A 17,199-nucleotide genomic window follows, 5' to 3' on the forward strand; every position below is an offset into this window, starting at 1 on the left:
ACACATCTAGCCTCTAAAACCCAGTGTAATGGTAACAGAATAATCTACTGTAAATTAACACATCTAGCCTCTCAAACCCAGTGTAATGGTAACAGACAGAATAATCTACTGTAAATTAACACATCTAGCCTCTCAAACCCAGTGTAATGGTAACAGAATAATCTACTGTAAATTAACACATCTAGCCTCTCAAACCCAGTGTAATGGTAACCTAATAATCTACTGTAAATGAACACATAGTCTCTCAAACCCAGGGTAATGGTAACCTAATAATCTACTGTAAATGAACACATAGCCTCTCAAACCCAGGGTAATGGTAACAGAATAATCTACTGTAAATGAACACATCCCTCTAACCTCTCCAAACCAGTGTCACAGTGACCTAATAAGCCAGTAATGTTATGTGGTCAACAATAAACCTGTAGCCTGCCCATAGCCGACGTTAATAATTAACGTGGTCTTACTCTCGGTTTAACGTTAGCAAGCAGATGGTGGCAGGGGGATGTGGATGATTACCAAATTTGTATACTCATGGCAAAGCCAGCACTCTACGAGAACATGTGTGGCAAACAAATAAACACTCATCTATTCCAAATATTCAGCGAACGTTAATCTGATCAGGATAAAGCTACTTATGTCTCCATTTTCACTCCGTCGCTACTGTTGTGACGTAGAAGTAGAACGTTTTGTTGTTCTACTTCTCTTCCGCTCTGGGCTTCTGGCAAACTAACTAATCATTGCTACTGTAGTTGACATCACTACTGGTGCACCAGCATGAGGAATGTCTACACAGAAAGTACTCTGGTATACTGAGAAATACCCCTGGCGGTGATCACTGTAAAAAATAAATGTTTTTTCACTGGAAATTCACTGTATTATTTTACAGATTACTTTTGTTTTTCTACTTTAAGTGTAAATGCCATAGAAATACAATAAATTACCTTTTATCAAAATATTAACCATTAAATAATGTAATCTGTAAATGTATTTGATTTTACTGTAATTTGACAGTAAGTATTTGGCAACCATTGATGCCAGACATTTACCGTTTTCTTGCAGCTTTTTTCTTACAGCGTAGGCTTTTGTCAGCATTGTGTAAACTCATTTGGCATATGTAAAAGTTCCACACTGCATCTTTAACCTCCCCTAGCTACAGAGCGAGTAGCATGCTAACGTTAGATAGCTGATAGCTAACTACCCATAGGCACTAACCTTTCACATAGCGACTGATCTATCCAGGTGCCTTTTCAGGTGCCCGATAAAGTTTGATGTGGTCAATCCAGCAGCCTTTATTTTGATACGGCAGACTATGCATTTAGTAATTATTTTGTTTGGGCCTGGTGTGAAGTTATTATACGTTATTATAGCCAAATGTTCTGACAAATGGCACAGTGGCTGCAGGTGTGTTCACCTCATAGGAATTCAGCACCACTCTCCACGGGACAGCTCCCACCCATCATGATGCTGTTGCTGCAGCAGCACAGTCATCTGTGGCCGTGGGCCGTGGAATACAGCTGCTCTGGAATAGAGGCTGGTTACACTTTCAAACCGTCTGGCAATCGCAAAGAGTTTAATTATGTAAATCACTCCCCAATTGAATGATAGCGGTAATGACAGGCTTTCTACAGAGCATTGCCTCTTTATGGGTGAGCCTTGTCTTCCCGTGGCATCTGGTTGTCACAGGAATCGGGGCTCCCGTTCATAGATCACTATGGAAACAGAGCGGCGCTCTGTCCATCAGGCTTCGCTCTCCGCGCCTGGCTGGGCGGCCACCGAGAACTTCTCAGACTGACGTGACTCCGCTCTCTACCTTCAAACGGAGGAGTGATGCGGGGCGTCAACACACTCAGCTGGTAAAGTCTGTGGTGTCTCAGTCTCCTCTGGCTACGGTCCAGCGTGACGCACGTTCCCTCCCTGGTCCTGTGAGTGATGTTTTCTCTCCATGTGACCTACTGTAGCAGGTGGGTTGTTACAGCAGGCCGCTTGAGAAGCCTTTGGGTACGTCTTCCTAACCTTCATCTTATGTTTATCTTGTTTTTCCTCACACTCCTCCAATCCTCCTTTTTGCTTGGTCCATCTTTCCCTCCCAATGCAACTGTGTTAAACATGTCTGCCCCATGTTTGACATCATTCATCCAACCTTATCTACCGTATCTACATAATGCAAAGCCTCTTAACAGTCTGCTTTCCCTAGCATTAGCACTGCTAACTTAGGGTGACCATATTTCCAAACCCCAAAACCGGAACACTCTGTGTAGTACACTCTGAACGTGTACTGCACGCTCACGCATGCGCACATGTACGTGCACATGTACCCGCTTACTTGGGATTGATGTGTTTTTAGAGACTGGAAAACAACCTTCTTTTGTTGGCTATTCACACAGCTTGAGGCTATATCTGTCCATTAACACTGAAACGTGTGCGCCCTCTCTCTCCGTCTCTGGCTGCCTGAGTGTGCTTTGTGTGTGCTTTGTGTAGGGCTAGGGGAGCTGTCCACTGTGTGGTGCTGAAATTTGCGCAGCGACATTAGCTTGGCACTACAGTAGGCTGTGCAAATTAAGTAGCAAGCTTGTCAATCACTCAGTAGCTAACCTATGAATCTCTGCTGGTACAGAGGTTACATCTTTCATTTGCAGGCCTTGATGTCAGACGACAACACGTTCCCATCAGAAAAAGTACAACGGGTACATAATGACCACATCGACTAAATAGGCTGCGTCTACATTGGAAATGTATGGAAGGCAATCAGTGTTTTTAATCCACTTTTTCTCCTTATTTTTCTATTCTTCTCCCATCCCAATTTCATATTGTCAATTCTCCCCTCCCCTGTCTTGAACGTTGCTAGACTATGCCCCCCACTGGTCGGTTGTAGTGAGGATAGAAGCCTTGCATCACGTGTCCCCTCCGGTACACGAGGAGGCAGCCTGTCGCATCTTTTCACCAGACAGCGCGGACTCTCAGTGGCAGAGTAGCGCATGGGAGGCTCACGCTGCCCCCAATATTCCTGTCTCTGCTGTGCAGGCGTCACCCAACCGACCTGTAGGAGTCGCTGTCCACAACGTCCCATCGACTTTCCACCCGCTACCTCTGCCAATTGAGATAGTATGACGACTGGCCCAAGCCGCAGGCAATGCTGAAACCAGGATTCGAGACCGGAGTCTCTTGCATTGGTGACGAGCGCAATCTCCGCTACGCCACCCAGCCGCGCCTCCATTCACATGTTCAAACTTTGCTATGAAAATACCACTTCAAGAACCGACGGGCAGAATACATTATTGTAATTACAAATGACCTGACTCAGATTGCTTTTTACCACCATAGCTTTTGAGTTTTGAAAGAGGCAAGATGGAAGTGAATTAATCATCTGCTCATTGAACCGTGTTCATAGCGAGCTGAGACGATAAGGATGGCCTTGAAGTGAACAAGGTGAATTAGACCTAACATTAGCTAACGTTACCAGCAGCAAATATTTATTTTTAAAGTGTAACATTCATATATTCTAATATATTTGCTAGTTGCTAACTGAAGTCGATACTGTGCACACTGGACTGCGGGGTAGACTGATTTCTAGCATTAGGAAGAGAGTCACACATACTGACTAAACGTTCCTGGGGCACAGGAACAACATATGTGAATTCTGAAAATGGAAGTTACTGTATTAACATCTTTAACCTCATTGGACATCACGCCCCTCCTTAACCGCCTATGGCTGCGGTGCATGACGCGGTACATGAGTAACCTCGTTGCCAGTTTTATCTCCTCCGTGAGATAAAGCCTGGTAAAGAACTACTGCCGAAAGTGTGTATGGGGTAGAATTTGTACTTCCCCTGGAAGCTGCCTCCGAACCGAACGGACCAAACTTTTCCCGAATCCTGTCGGCAAACAAGCTCGAACGTCCCGGTCATGTAGTAAATTCTTCAGGCAAAGCCTTAAACGAGGAAATATTGTGCACTTCACACGTTTCTATAATTGTTTTGTCGAAACCGGAAAGCCTGTAGCCTGTACTTCCTGTACTTCCGTTTACACACTTTAGGAGGCATATCTTTACCAGCCTAGTACATGAGACGGCCTGTTTTTAGTCCATTATTTGCCCTCCTCCCTGTCTGCCTCACGAGAGGGCACGGCCATGTGGCCTGTAACATAATGTCTGAACGCGTAGGCACCAGCTTACGGCCCTCCCTGCCGCCGGTCTCTCTCGCAGAGAACTCATTCAGTGTGATTACTAGAAACCCCCGCCTCTGTAAACAAATCACCCCGCCTCTGTAAACAAATCACAGAGCTAGTTGGTAGATTATGGAGCTCCTTTCAACTTAATCTCTCAGTCAGTCAGTTCGCTGGTGGACCAATTGGCATTCGGCGCAAAAACACATATCCAACCAATCGGCATGCATCGCTGGGCGGGCAGGTGTTATCTCCCCCCGATCAGCATTGTATCGCTGTCCCCTTAGCAAATACCTCACATAATCTATCTACATTACAAGGGATGACTCAGTATCGCTGCCAGGACGGTCAGTACAGTTAAGTAAATAGGGTTTTACTGACTCTCTGTTTGTTCTGTAAAAGACTGACTGACAACTAGTGACTGGTCAGCGACAGAGTTGAGCTGAACTGTTCAATTACCCATGGCTTTTTGAAGAAAGGGGGGAAAGAAACGCAGGATTATTTTTAGATTTACAAGCCTGTCAGCTCGCCAACGACTATAATGCATAATTCCTCCCACAGCGAATTAGACCGTACGTTAACTGTATCATATTATGAAAAAGTCGCTCTGCTACCATGCTAATCTATGCACAGTAGCCAAGAGGAGAGGGGCGGGGAGGAGAGGAGAGGAGAGGAGAGGAGAGGAGAGGAGAGGAGAGGAGAGGAGAGGAGAGGAGAGGAGAGGAGAGAGGAGAGGGGAGGGGGGAAGAAGAGAGGGAGGAGAGGGAGGAGAGGAGAGGAAAGGAGAAGCATGCCAGTCTGTGTGAGAAAGAGAGAGGGTGAGAGAGAGTGAGAGAGAGAGGTGATAGAAGGATTGTGATGAGGGAGGGAGTGAAAGTGAGAGAGTGAGATAATGAGTGAGAGTTTTGAGGCCTGCTGTTACACTGGCCCATATTCCCCTCAGTTACCATGGAGATTCACGCGTTTTCTAGTAAATAACATGTCCTCTGTGTGTTTGTTCCCCGCCATCCATCCTGCCTCCCAGACACATGAAATTATTCTAGTTGTAAATAAAACATAGTAAACTTGATTTTTAACAAAACGTTTGTTTTGCCTGATTGTATCTATTAGTCTCTCTCTCTCTCTCTCTCTCTCTCTCTCTCTCTCTCTCTCTCTCTCTCTCTCTCGCTCTGAGAGAGGAGAGAGAGAGAGAGAGAGAGAGGAGAGAGAGAGAGAGAGAGAGAGAGAGAGAGAGAGAGAGAGAGAGAGAGAGAGAGAGAGACAGAGAGAGACAGAGACACCCGGTCTGGTGCGATAGGCAGAGTAAAGTTGACGTCTCTTTTTAGCATGTCCTCGATAGTTTTTTCTCTATACGGATGGATAGTCTTTTGATACGGATGGAAATCGGATGGAAATCTCACTCGAGATGTGAGATCCGACTGTACGCTGTGGAGTTAGCTGTAATGACATGGACAGTAGCAGGGTAGTTTATAGAGAGAGAGAGAAGAGAGAGAGAGAGAGAGAGAGAGAGAGAGAGAGAGAGAGAGAGAGAGAGAGAGAGAGAGAGAGAGAGAGAGAGAGAGAGAGAGAGAGGGCCCCTGAGTGGGTCATTAGCGAAGGGGTGGGGAGGGGGAGGGACTGAACCTCTCTCACAGAATTGTATGGGAGAGAAGAGCAGGGCAAAAGAGAAAATATAAGCCATCAATAATTCAACCAGGCAGAACATTATAAATAGTTCATGAAATGTGGAGCAGGAGGAGCGCTGTGTTGATCCCTTGTGTCACATAAGGTCAGTGCCCTGTCACGGCCTTCTGCACGTTCCAATTTCAAATATGTTTTACTGACACGTTTATAGGTTAGCTAAGTATTTACGTTTGCCATTGCCAATTTGGTGATCTGAGAGGAGGAGGAGAGAGAGAGAGAGAGAGAGAGAGAGAGAGAGACAGAGAGAGAGTGAGACAGAGAGAGAGTGAGACTGAGAGAGAGAGAGAGAGAGAGAGAGAGAGAGAGAGAGAATCCATCAGGGTTGATACGCAATGTAGGGTTGCCCCTGAGATTTTCCTAATCGACCAACAGTCGTTAGTTCAAGCCATGAGTCGACTAGTTGTTTATGATATTAATTTAGGGTGACCTTATTTTGAAACCCAAAAAAAAAAACTGACACTTAAATATATATATAAAAAAAGTGTACTGCACTTTCATGCACGTGCACATGTACCCCGCTTACCTGGGATTGATGTGTTTTTAGAGACTGGGAAACAACCTTCTTTTGTTCGCTGTTCACACAGCTTGAGATAGGCTATATCCATCCATGAACACTCGAATGCCGTCTGCAGCTGCCTGTGCTGTGCTTTGTGTGTGTGTGTGTGTGTGTGTGTGTGTGTGTGTGTGTGTGTGTGTGTGTGTGTGTGTGTGTGTGTGTGTGTGTGTGTGTGTGTGTGTGTGTGTGTGTGTGTGTGTGTGTGTGTGTGTGTGTGTGTGTGTGTGTGTGTGTGTGTGTGTGTGTGTGTGTGTGTGTGTGTGTGTGTGTGTGTGTGTGTGTAGGGCTAAGGGAGCTGTCCACTTTCAATGGGCTGCTGTGTGGTGCTGATCTTTGCACACAGACTGATCAGCCTTTGATTCTCGACATTAGTTTGGCACTACAGTAGGCTATACAAATTAAGTATTCTCCAGAACTTGATTTATAGCCGCAAATGCATTATATTGATGATCAAATACAGTTTGGTAGCGATCGGTGCCAGATAAAAAATTTCAACTGGAGGTACTTCTAGAAGTTACTACGTATCATCTGATGTTGACCGGATGGGCGGGGGGTCATTTATAATTCCGTGGGCAACGTTATATCATTCATCTAGTGTGGGTCATATGATCATCAGAGCAGTTTATATGGAACACGTTAGAAAATAACGCTGAAACTCACCGTGGCTTCCTCGCGCCGTTGGGGGATGAGCGTGGAACAGAATTTTTTCTATTATGGGATGGAGAAATACCGGATCCATTTCCAGGTTGTATAATAGTATATACGTCCAAATCATGTTGTTTATTGAGTTAGGGTGAGCGATCGATTATCCAGTGTGTCAAGATGGAGTCCCGGGAGCTATAGCGAGTGGTCGGACCGAATTTGGATGAGCACCAGTTTCCTGTTTCCGGTTTGCTGTTTGGGCGATCTGCCAATCGGCCACCAGATGGCGCTCTTGAACCGTTAGATAGTTGAGTGGAGCTCAGCAGTATATCTCAGGTCCCCGGAGGAGAAATATGATTTCGATCACAGATTTTTGAAATATTGATATCAAAGACGAGTTACGGTGTCTTCGGCAGAATGAGCATGGCGGGGAAAGACGAGTTCCAGCGTTTTCGGCGATTAAAGTGTTAATTTCACACCACACTGCTTGTTTGCTATTTCAGCACCAGGCGCTGTCCACCGACTTTTTTCATGTTGAGCAAGCATTACATTGCACCTCGCTGCCTACCTGTTATTCACTCTCAACATGGATAAAACAACGTATAATACGCATTATTTAGGTGGTGGTAGTTTCTCTATTTGGACATTATAGCTAACATATAGCCTAGCCTAGTTGGTCTGATATTAAAAAAAATAATATTTAAATTTTTTTTATATATATTCTGAAGGGCCAGATATTATTGCTGGCGGGCCAATTTCGGCCCGCGGGTCGCCTATTGCCGACCTATGGCTTAGGGCTTCAAGCCTAGTGATGCAGATTGGGCGGCAGACGCCACAGACAGGAGAAGTACCACAGGGTATTGTGTGAGTATGGGTACAGACAGCTCACTGGTTTCATGGAAAACAAAGAAACAGCCCACAGTGGCACTATCAACTTGTGAAGCCGAATATATGGCTCTATGGTTTGTATAGCAATTTCTTTTGTTTTTCTAGTTTTATTTGGTAAGAATATAGGACAGGCATGTATAAGCATTATGCTTCAGGCTGTACCTTTTCAGTCACTGACAAAATCAAAGCCTGTTGAATGATTGTGCATATTGTATTGTGTGTGATGCCTGAATAAAACTACTAATACTACTTTGTGGGCTCACAGATTTTGGTTTGAGCCATATGCAGTGAGGCGACAGTGGCTTAGGAGGTCGAGCGGTCGTCTGGTAATCGGAAGGTTCCCGGTTCGATTCCCACTCCTCCCCGGCAGCGTGTCGAAGTGTCCTTGAGCAAGACACATAACCCCTAATTGCTCCTGATGAGCAGGTCGGCACCTTGCATGGTTGCCTCCGCCGTCGGTGTGTGAATGTGTGAGTGAATGGATGAATATAAGGAACGAAATTTTAAAGCGCTTTGGATAAAAGCTGCTATATAAATGCACCATTTGCCATTTACCATTTACATGCAAATGTGTTTTATCAAAATGTACAGCTTACAGCTCCTTCATGTTGAACAACAATTGGAGCGATCCAGGCAACGTGAAGGAACTATCGAGCCACTGCTGCCCAGACCTGGAATATATAACCATCAAGTGTCGTCCTTTCTTCCTCCCGAGGGAGTTAACGGCGATCATCCTGATCGGAGTGTATATTCCACCGCAAGCCAGGAACAACGTCGCGCTCTCCAGACTCCACGACGAGGTAAATAGAATACAAGTGGCGAACGTTAACGCCGCCATTTTGGTTCTGGGTGATTTCAATAGCGCCAATCTGAGAAAGGTATTACCTGACTTCTATCAGCATGTGACTTGCAACACCAGAGGCGGTAACATCCTAGATCACTGTTACACGCAATTTAAAGGTGGCTACAAGGCTCATTCTGATAGTGGCTTTGGTAAATCAGATCACGCGTCAATCTTTCTTTCACCAATGTACAAACAGAGAATCAAAAGTACTCCTGTAGTCTCGCGAGAGGTGCAGAAATGGGATTTGACGTCAGAGGAGACGCTCCGGTCTGCGTTTCACTGCAAAGACTGGAATGTGTTCCGCGACACAGATAACATTAATGTCTACACGGAAACAGTGCTGAACTATGTTTGTACTATGGTGGAAGAAACAATCCCCACTACCAAAATGAGAGTTTACCCAAATCAAAAACCCTGGGTAGACAAATCCGTCCGTGAAGCTCTGAGAGAGCGCACCAAAGCATACAACGACGGCCTAGTGGCAGGCAACATGAATGACCACAAGGTGGCGGAGGACGTGACAACGTAAGGAGGACAGTGTCAGAGGCCAAACGGCGCTACAGGGATAAAATTGAACTCCAGTTTGAACAAGCTGACTCTAGAGCTATGTGGCAGGGCCTCAAAACGATGACAGACTACAAAGGCGCCTCCCTCAAACTGAACAGTGACATCTCCTTAGCAAATGACCTCAATACCTTCTATGCGAGGTTTGATGCTGGTAATAACAACACCAGCTCACAAGCCACGGCAAGGGGGGGGGGGGGGGGGGGTCGGCTGCTGATGGAGGCGCAGTGTTCAGGGTAACAGAGCATGAGGTGAGGCGGACCTTTAAAAAAGTGAATATCAGGAAGGCAGCAGGTCCGGACGGCATCCCCGGCCACGTCCTAAAAGTCTGTGCCGACCAACTGGCCCCAGTATTCACTGACATCTTCAACCTGTCCTTAGAACAGGCTGTCATCCCCACCTGCCTGAAGAAGTCCACTATTATCCCTGTACCCAAAAAATCCAAGCCTGCTTGCCTCAACGACTACCGCCCTGTAGCTCTCACCTCCATAGCCATGAAGTGCTTTGAGAAGCTAGTAAAGGGCTACATCTGCTCCTCCCTCCCCATCAACATGGACCCCCTGCAATTTGCATACCGCCCCAACAGGTCCACGGAGGACGCCATAGCCCATGTGCTGCACACAGCAGCATCACACCTGGACAAGAGGCAGGGGAACTATGTGAGAATGCTATTCATCGACTACAGCTCGGCATTCAATACCATAGTCCCCTCCATACTCATAGCCAAGCTCAGGGACCTGGGCTTGAACTATGACCTCTGCCAGTGGGTCTTGGACTTCCTGACTGGCAGACCCCAGGTGGTGAGAGCAGGCAACTGCACCTCCTCATCCATCACCCTCAACATAGGGGCCCCCCAGGGCTGTGTTCTGAGTCCCCTCCTCTACTCCCTGTACACACACGACTGTGTGGCTCAGCGGAGTAGCAATACAATCATCAAATTTGCTGACGACACAGTGGTGGTGGGCCTGATCTCTGCCAACGACGAGAGGGCCTACCTGGAAGAGGTCAAGGTCCTGGCGGGATGGTGCCAGGAAAACAGCCTCTCCCTGAACGTCAGCAAAACAAAGGAGATGATTGTGGACTTCAGGAGGTCGGGGGTCAAGGACTACAGCCCCCTCAGCATCGACGGGGCACCGGTTGAGAGAGTCAACAGCTTTAAGTACCTCGGAGCCTACATATCCGAGGACTTGACATGGACCACACACATTGACAGTGTTGTGAAGAAGGCACGACAACGCCTCTACTTCCTCAGGCGCCTAAGGAAGTTCCAAGTCAGTCAGAAGATCCTTAAGAACTTCTACTCATGTACAATAGAGAGCATCTTGACCGGCAACATCACCTCCTGGTTTGGGAATAGCACTGCACAAGACCGAAGCAGACTACAAAGAGTGACACGTTCAGCCGAACGCACAATTGGAGGGGGGCTCCCCACCCTCCAGAACATTTACAACAAGCGTTGCAAGGGCAAGGCTAAGAGAATCATTAAAGACTCCAGTCACCCGAACAACTGCCTCTTTGAACTGCTGCGGTCAGGCAAGCGATACCGGAGTCTCAAGGCGAGCACAGAAAGACTCAGAAGAAGCTTCTATCCCCAGGCCATCAGGCTGCTAAACGAACAATGAATGAACACTACACAACAACAACCACCATAGATCCTCCCCCACACAACAACAACCACCAAACGCACATAGCACACACATCCACACACACACACACACTCACTTTAAACAAACACACTGTAGCACCCACTCCACACACTTTATAGCACACACCCACTTTAAACAAACACACTGTAGCACCCACTCCCCACACTTTATATTTATTGATGAAGGATTGCACTACAACTCGTACACCTTACTGTGAATTGTACCTAAATTGTACCTCATCCCATTTCTGCTTTGCACTATATAGTACTGTACATTAGTACACTGCATAGTATTGTATATTATATGGTAACTCAGAACATTGTACATATGTCTATACCGAACACTGTGACCTCATTTTCTTCTTCTAAACTACATGCTATACTATGTTATTTGATACTATCTTGTCTGGCACAGTCTCTGGAGCGTAACAGTGAGAAGCATTTTGTATGAAAGTATTCTGTACTTCTGTATGACAACTATTAAAGAAACTTGAAACTTGAAACTTGAAGCAGAACATGTACCCATATCCTAGTGAAATCACCATGGCTACTGTCATGTTGTTGCACTATTCACTGTCTGCGGAGCAGCACCAGGATTAGTCTCACATCATCACTAGAGTCTGCTGATCTGAATTCACCACATCATCACTAGAGTCTGCTGATCTGAATTCACCACATCATCACTAGAGTCTGCTAATCTGAATTCATCACATCATCACTAGAGTCTGCTGATCTGAATTCACCACATCATCACTAGAGTCTGCTGATCTGAATTCACCACATCATCACTAGAGTCTGCTAATCTGAATTCACCACATCATCACTAGAGTCTGCTGATCTGAATTCACCACATCATCACTAGAGTCTGCTCGTCTGAATTCATCACATCATCACTAGAGTCTGCTGATCTGAATTCATCACATCATCACTAGAGTCTGCTAATCTGAATTCATCACATCATCACTAGAGTCTGCTGATCTGAATTCATCACATCATCACTAGAGTCTGCTGATCTGAATTCACCACATCATCACTAGAGTCTGCTCGTCTGAATTCACCACATCATCACTAGAGTCTGCTCGTCTGAATTCATCACATCATCACTAGAGTCTGCTGATCTGAATTCACCATATCATCACTAGAGTCTGCTCATCTGAATTCACCACATCATCACTAGAGTCTGCTGATCTGAATTCACGACATCATCACTAGAGTCTGCTCATCTGAATTCATCAGCGATTGTTCCTCCTCCTGGAGCAATCATATTTCAACCCTCCGCCCTGATTGTTCCTCATCACCAATCAGCTGCTCTCTCTCACAAAGACATAGTATATTTCAGTGCTTTTCAATGAACAGAAGCAGTAATGAAATGAATACGGTCATTTAAAAGCAAAGCGCTGAAAACATGCTGTCTTGAAATGCGGTGCATCTTTATGTGTGAAGATAATGGAGCTATTCTTTGTACAGTTCAAACACAGGCTAAGCCCTGTTTCATGCTAGATCCTGCAGAACCCATGTGGGGAGGAACATACGGTGGTTGTGGAGACTCCACACCTCGCCACCTTTCACGGTTCTTCCGTACAGCGGAACAGAGAAGGGAGGGCCACGGGCACGGCGTTCCATGGTCAAACATATCTGCCCAGAGCGGACGTAAACTAACCGGTGCAACTTATTCTCATATTATTCTCCCTTAACATATTGAATTAATAATATTATTATATTATATTGTCTGTGTCCCTATAAACAAAACCATTAAATTATGGTTTCCTCACGCAAAAAGAATAGTCTGTTTGCTTTTCTGATAAGTACTGTAATATCACTGCATACGTTGTGTGATGTTCAGATAAGCTTAATAGTTGGTTATTTGTGATACTCTGTATACACCCAATTCCAAGTAATTTTCTTTCAAACTAATTTGGTCGCGGGTGTCTGGATTTGGTACAGATTTTGTCGTTCAAGCATGGAGGCAGCTCTGCATAGGAGTGTGGGCCGAGGGGAGGGGTTGTCGTTCCTTGCTCTCTGGCAGCTATTGCCAAAACAACCGGTCAGACTATCATCAGTCAATGCAGACCAGTCTGGAGCAGTTGTACTGTTCAAAAGATTTGGGAGGAACACAGAGAGTCAGTACGGATCAGCCTTAATGGTGTTCAAGCCCATAAACAGAGAGAGAGAGAGAGCGCTCAGTCAACATGGCTCCTCAGATGAACCGACCCCCACCACCCTCTCTAACCTGCTGTATCCTGTTCCTTGCTAAAGTGGTTCAAGTGGTTGATGGTGAGCTAATACAAGCGATCATGTAAAACTAGACCTTTACGGGGCATGATCCAAACATATTTAGACTTGTGGTCAGACACAACTGAATGAATGGATGAATGAATGAATCGTTGCATATAGCAGTTTTCTAGACACTTAAAGCACTTCACAATGTAGAGAAGGAATTGCCTCCTTCAACACCACTGTGTAGGGCACAACCTTGGGCTACACATGGTCAATGGCTGCCATACACTGGCCCCAGGCACACAACACACATACACAACTAAAGAGAGGGATGAATAAGTGGCCTTGATAGGACCGCTGGGGAACCTCCTACTCTTAGATAGGTGCCCTGGGTCCTTTAATGACCACATTCAGTCTGAACCTCGGTTTAACGTCTCGTCTGAAGGCCAGCACTCTGTACAGTGTCCCTGTCAACTGCAAGATGTTGTGGCAGAGCCTTAGCTCTTTGTGACCCCTGTCCTGTCCTGTTCTGTCCTGTCCTGTCCCGTTTTGTCCTGTCCTGTCCCATTTTGTCCTGTCCTGTCCCGTTTTGTCCTGTCCTGTCCCGTTTTGTCCTGTCCTGTCCCATTTTGTCCTGTCCTGTCCCATTTTGTTCTGTCCTGTCCTGCCCCGTTTTGTTCTGTCCTGTCCTGCCCCGTTTTGTTCTGTCCTGTCCTGCCCCGTTTTGTCCTGTCCTGTCCCGTTCTGTCCTGTCCTGCCCCGTTTTGTTCTGTCCTGTCCTGCCCCGTTTTGTCCTGTCCTGTCCCGTTTTGTCCTGTCCTGTCCCGTTTTGTCCTGTCCTGTCCAGTTCTGCTCTGTTCTGTTTCACTCTGCTCATGGAGGCTTGGTTTGTCAGATTGGCTGCTGGCCTTGGCAGACTTGACTTAAAAGTTCATATGTGTACAAAGATCAAACAAGTGCGACTGACAAAACGCGTTGTGTCACAATAATTTCATCAAGTTCCTCAGAAATTTTGTAGTGTGGCAGTGAAAGGGTTAATTGTCATGCAGATTAACACACACATGCGAGATGGACATATAGAGTCTGTCATAGACACTATAAACACTATCACTAATGCACACGATTGCTTTCTGTCTGCAAAACACTTTCACTAATACTATTACAACAGTATCCATGCACACACACACACGCACACGCACGCACGCACACACACACACACACGCGCGCACAGTCTCTTCCTATAATGTACTTAAGTGCGAGCTTTGACATGGCAAATATGAGCTGTCACAGTGTAGAGAGAGAGGGTGACATGGTAATCTCCTGTAATGCTGTCTTGAGTGGAACATGTACACTCAAACCTTTTATGAGATTTGAACACTCTTCCTACGTGCAAATGAATGATGCAGCTGACGATACGCGACAAGGAAACTGTCCGTGAGGAGGAAACTGTTCACCAGGTGGAGTCTGTCCATATGGAGGGACGAGATATGACTTTAAAAAAAAACTCCTATGTTTATTTTTAAAGCATTTTCTTCTTGTAAATGGACCATGGTCGACTCGGCTGAAGACTGACGTACGCCCACAAGGGGTGACACTGGCTCAGGAGGTAGAGCGGTTGCCTGGTAATCAGAAGGTTCCCGGTTCGATTCCCACTCCTCCCGGGCAGCGTGTCGAAGTGTCCTTGAGCAAGCCACTTAACTCCTAATTGCTCCCGACGAGCCAGTTGGCACCTTGCATGGTTGCCTTTGCCGTCTGTGTGTGAATGTGTGAGTGAATGGGTGAATGTGAGTAAAAGCAGTGTAAAAGCTGCTATATAAATGCACCATTTACCATGAGTTCTGCCTGCTTAGGGTTCTGCAGTCTCCTTACACCTTAAAACACATACAAACAGCTTAAGCCTTGCTTGGATGGTTGCCTTGGATCTTTTTCAAGTTCAAGTTTTGTTTAATTTGTCACATATAAGGTACATGTATATTCAAGGGAAATGCTTGGTTCTGTATGACCCTCCTGAAATTCTGCTTCATACAGTAAAGAAACGTAAAAAAGTACAAAATGCTAAACAAAATGCAAAAATTAGGTAGTGCAATTTTTTTTAATTTTTATAAATAGATACAATATGGTGTAGTGTTAAAAAGTGTTTAAAGTGTATAAAGTGAATATTAAAGGGGAATGTTTAAAGTGAGTGTGTGTCATGTGGATGTTGTGTGCAGTGAATGTAGAATGGATGGGTTAGCGTTGCATAGAGTCCACATTGAGCATCCTGATGGCCTGGGGGATAGAAGCTGACATAGAGACAATCTTTTCCCAACATGCCACGGCTTCGGCGAGAACATGGCTGTGAACATGGCTGCCGTTTTCCCAGCGTGCACGGCGCGGCGCGGCGGAGCATGTCAGAACATTCCGGAACAGGATGGAAGTGTGACTGAAGGGGTTGTGGCACCGCCAGCTCGTCTCTCCCTCAGGAGGCTTGTCGAACGCCAGATGGCCGCGGGCGTTATCCATGTAGGCCTGCCGCGCAGCGCCTGGCCTCACCCCAAGGGTGGGTTGGTGGGGGGCTGGTGGTGGTGATGGTATATACCAACATAAGACCCCCACATCCACCCACCCACCCACCCGCCTCAGCCGCTTGGAGCCATGTTAATGTTCCCATAATGCCCTTCTGTGTGTTTCACATATTAATTTTAGTTTGCCATGCTAACAAACACACGCACACGTTCCACAGGCACCGAACTGTAACAGGCACCTGGATTCACATTCAGGAAAACACACACACACACACACACACACACACACACACACACACACACACACACACACACACACACACACACACACACACACACACACACACACACCTGCACACAAAACGATCATGGGAATTATAATAATAATAATAATAATAATAACAACTGTGTAACTATTCAAATTACATTTTGGTAAATGGTGAATGGTGCATTTATATAGCGATTTTATCCAAAGTGCTTTACAATTTATGCATCACATTCACCCATTCACTCACACATTCACACGCCGACGGCAGAGGCAACCATGCAAGGATGCCAACCTGCTCATCTGGAGCAATTACGGGTTAAGTGTCTTGCTCAAGGACACTTCGACACTGTGCCCGGGAGGGTAATAGCGCCCCCTTGTGTTTGCTTACCCTCATTATTGATTTCAATGGGCAATGATGGAAATGCATTCAAACTAGACAATTCCAGCAGAAATTGTGAGTGTGGGTGCTGCCTATGCACTGTGTCTGTAAGGCAAATGAAAACAAGTGATTCATGAGATACTAATTGGGGGCGGGGAAAACAAAAGTCAATGAAATAGGATCTCCCCACTGAGTCCAACGCTGCCACCTGTCTGTGCAACGAATCGTTCACGAGACACAACAAGGGTGGGGCTTAAGCACAGAGGGCGGGCCAAACAAAAAACAATGATAGCGGATATGCCCACTGAGTCCAATGGCGCTACTCGCGAGTCTCTACGACAAACGGTTCATGAGATATGAAAGGGTGTGTGGCCTGTGCATAGGAACGTGGCTTAAGACTGGGGGCGTGGTTAACCTACGTAGTCTGAGTCAATTGACACCTCCCATGTGTGTGTATGTATTTGTGTGTGTGTTTCTCCCAGTGGAAGTCTAATTTATATACCTGTCCCTTAAAAATAATGTGTGTGTATGTGAGTGGAGCAGTGTCTCTGCCCTTATATGGGCTGGTGAACTGCCTGTGACCTGGCTGGGTCGTTAAGTCAGAGTTCAGAGAGAGGGCCAGCACACATGTCAAATTGATGCTGATTTTGGGAGAACTGAATGTGCTAGAGCAAAATAAACGTTTTTGTGAGTGCCTTGAGAAGTGTGTGATCATTTGAGCCAAACAAGTCAGAGATTATGTGAAAATTAACTTCTTAAACCTGAGCCCTATTTTCTGAAAATCCGCCTAAAAATACATACCTAAGTAAAGGTATCTTTGACGGTGAATAACACCATGCAAAAAATTA

At 45.9% G+C, this 17,199-nt stretch overlaps 1 protein-coding gene across 1 annotated transcript in view; it reads left to right on the plus strand.

The window, feature by feature from the left end:
- The window catches only part of bsnb (bassoon (presynaptic cytomatrix protein) b), a gene marked incomplete at both ends in the record, with an annotated part of 147,125 nt that overhangs the window by 13,235 nt on the left and 116,691 nt on the right, over positions 1-17,199 (plus strand). The gene's annotated exons all lie outside the window — the stretch shown is intronic.

The sequence above is a fragment of the Notolepis coatsorum genome, assembly GCF_963971535.1.
Source record: "Notolepis coatsorum genome assembly, chromosome: 6".
NCBI lineage: Eukaryota > Metazoa > Chordata > Actinopteri > Aulopiformes > Paralepididae > Notolepis > Notolepis coatsorum.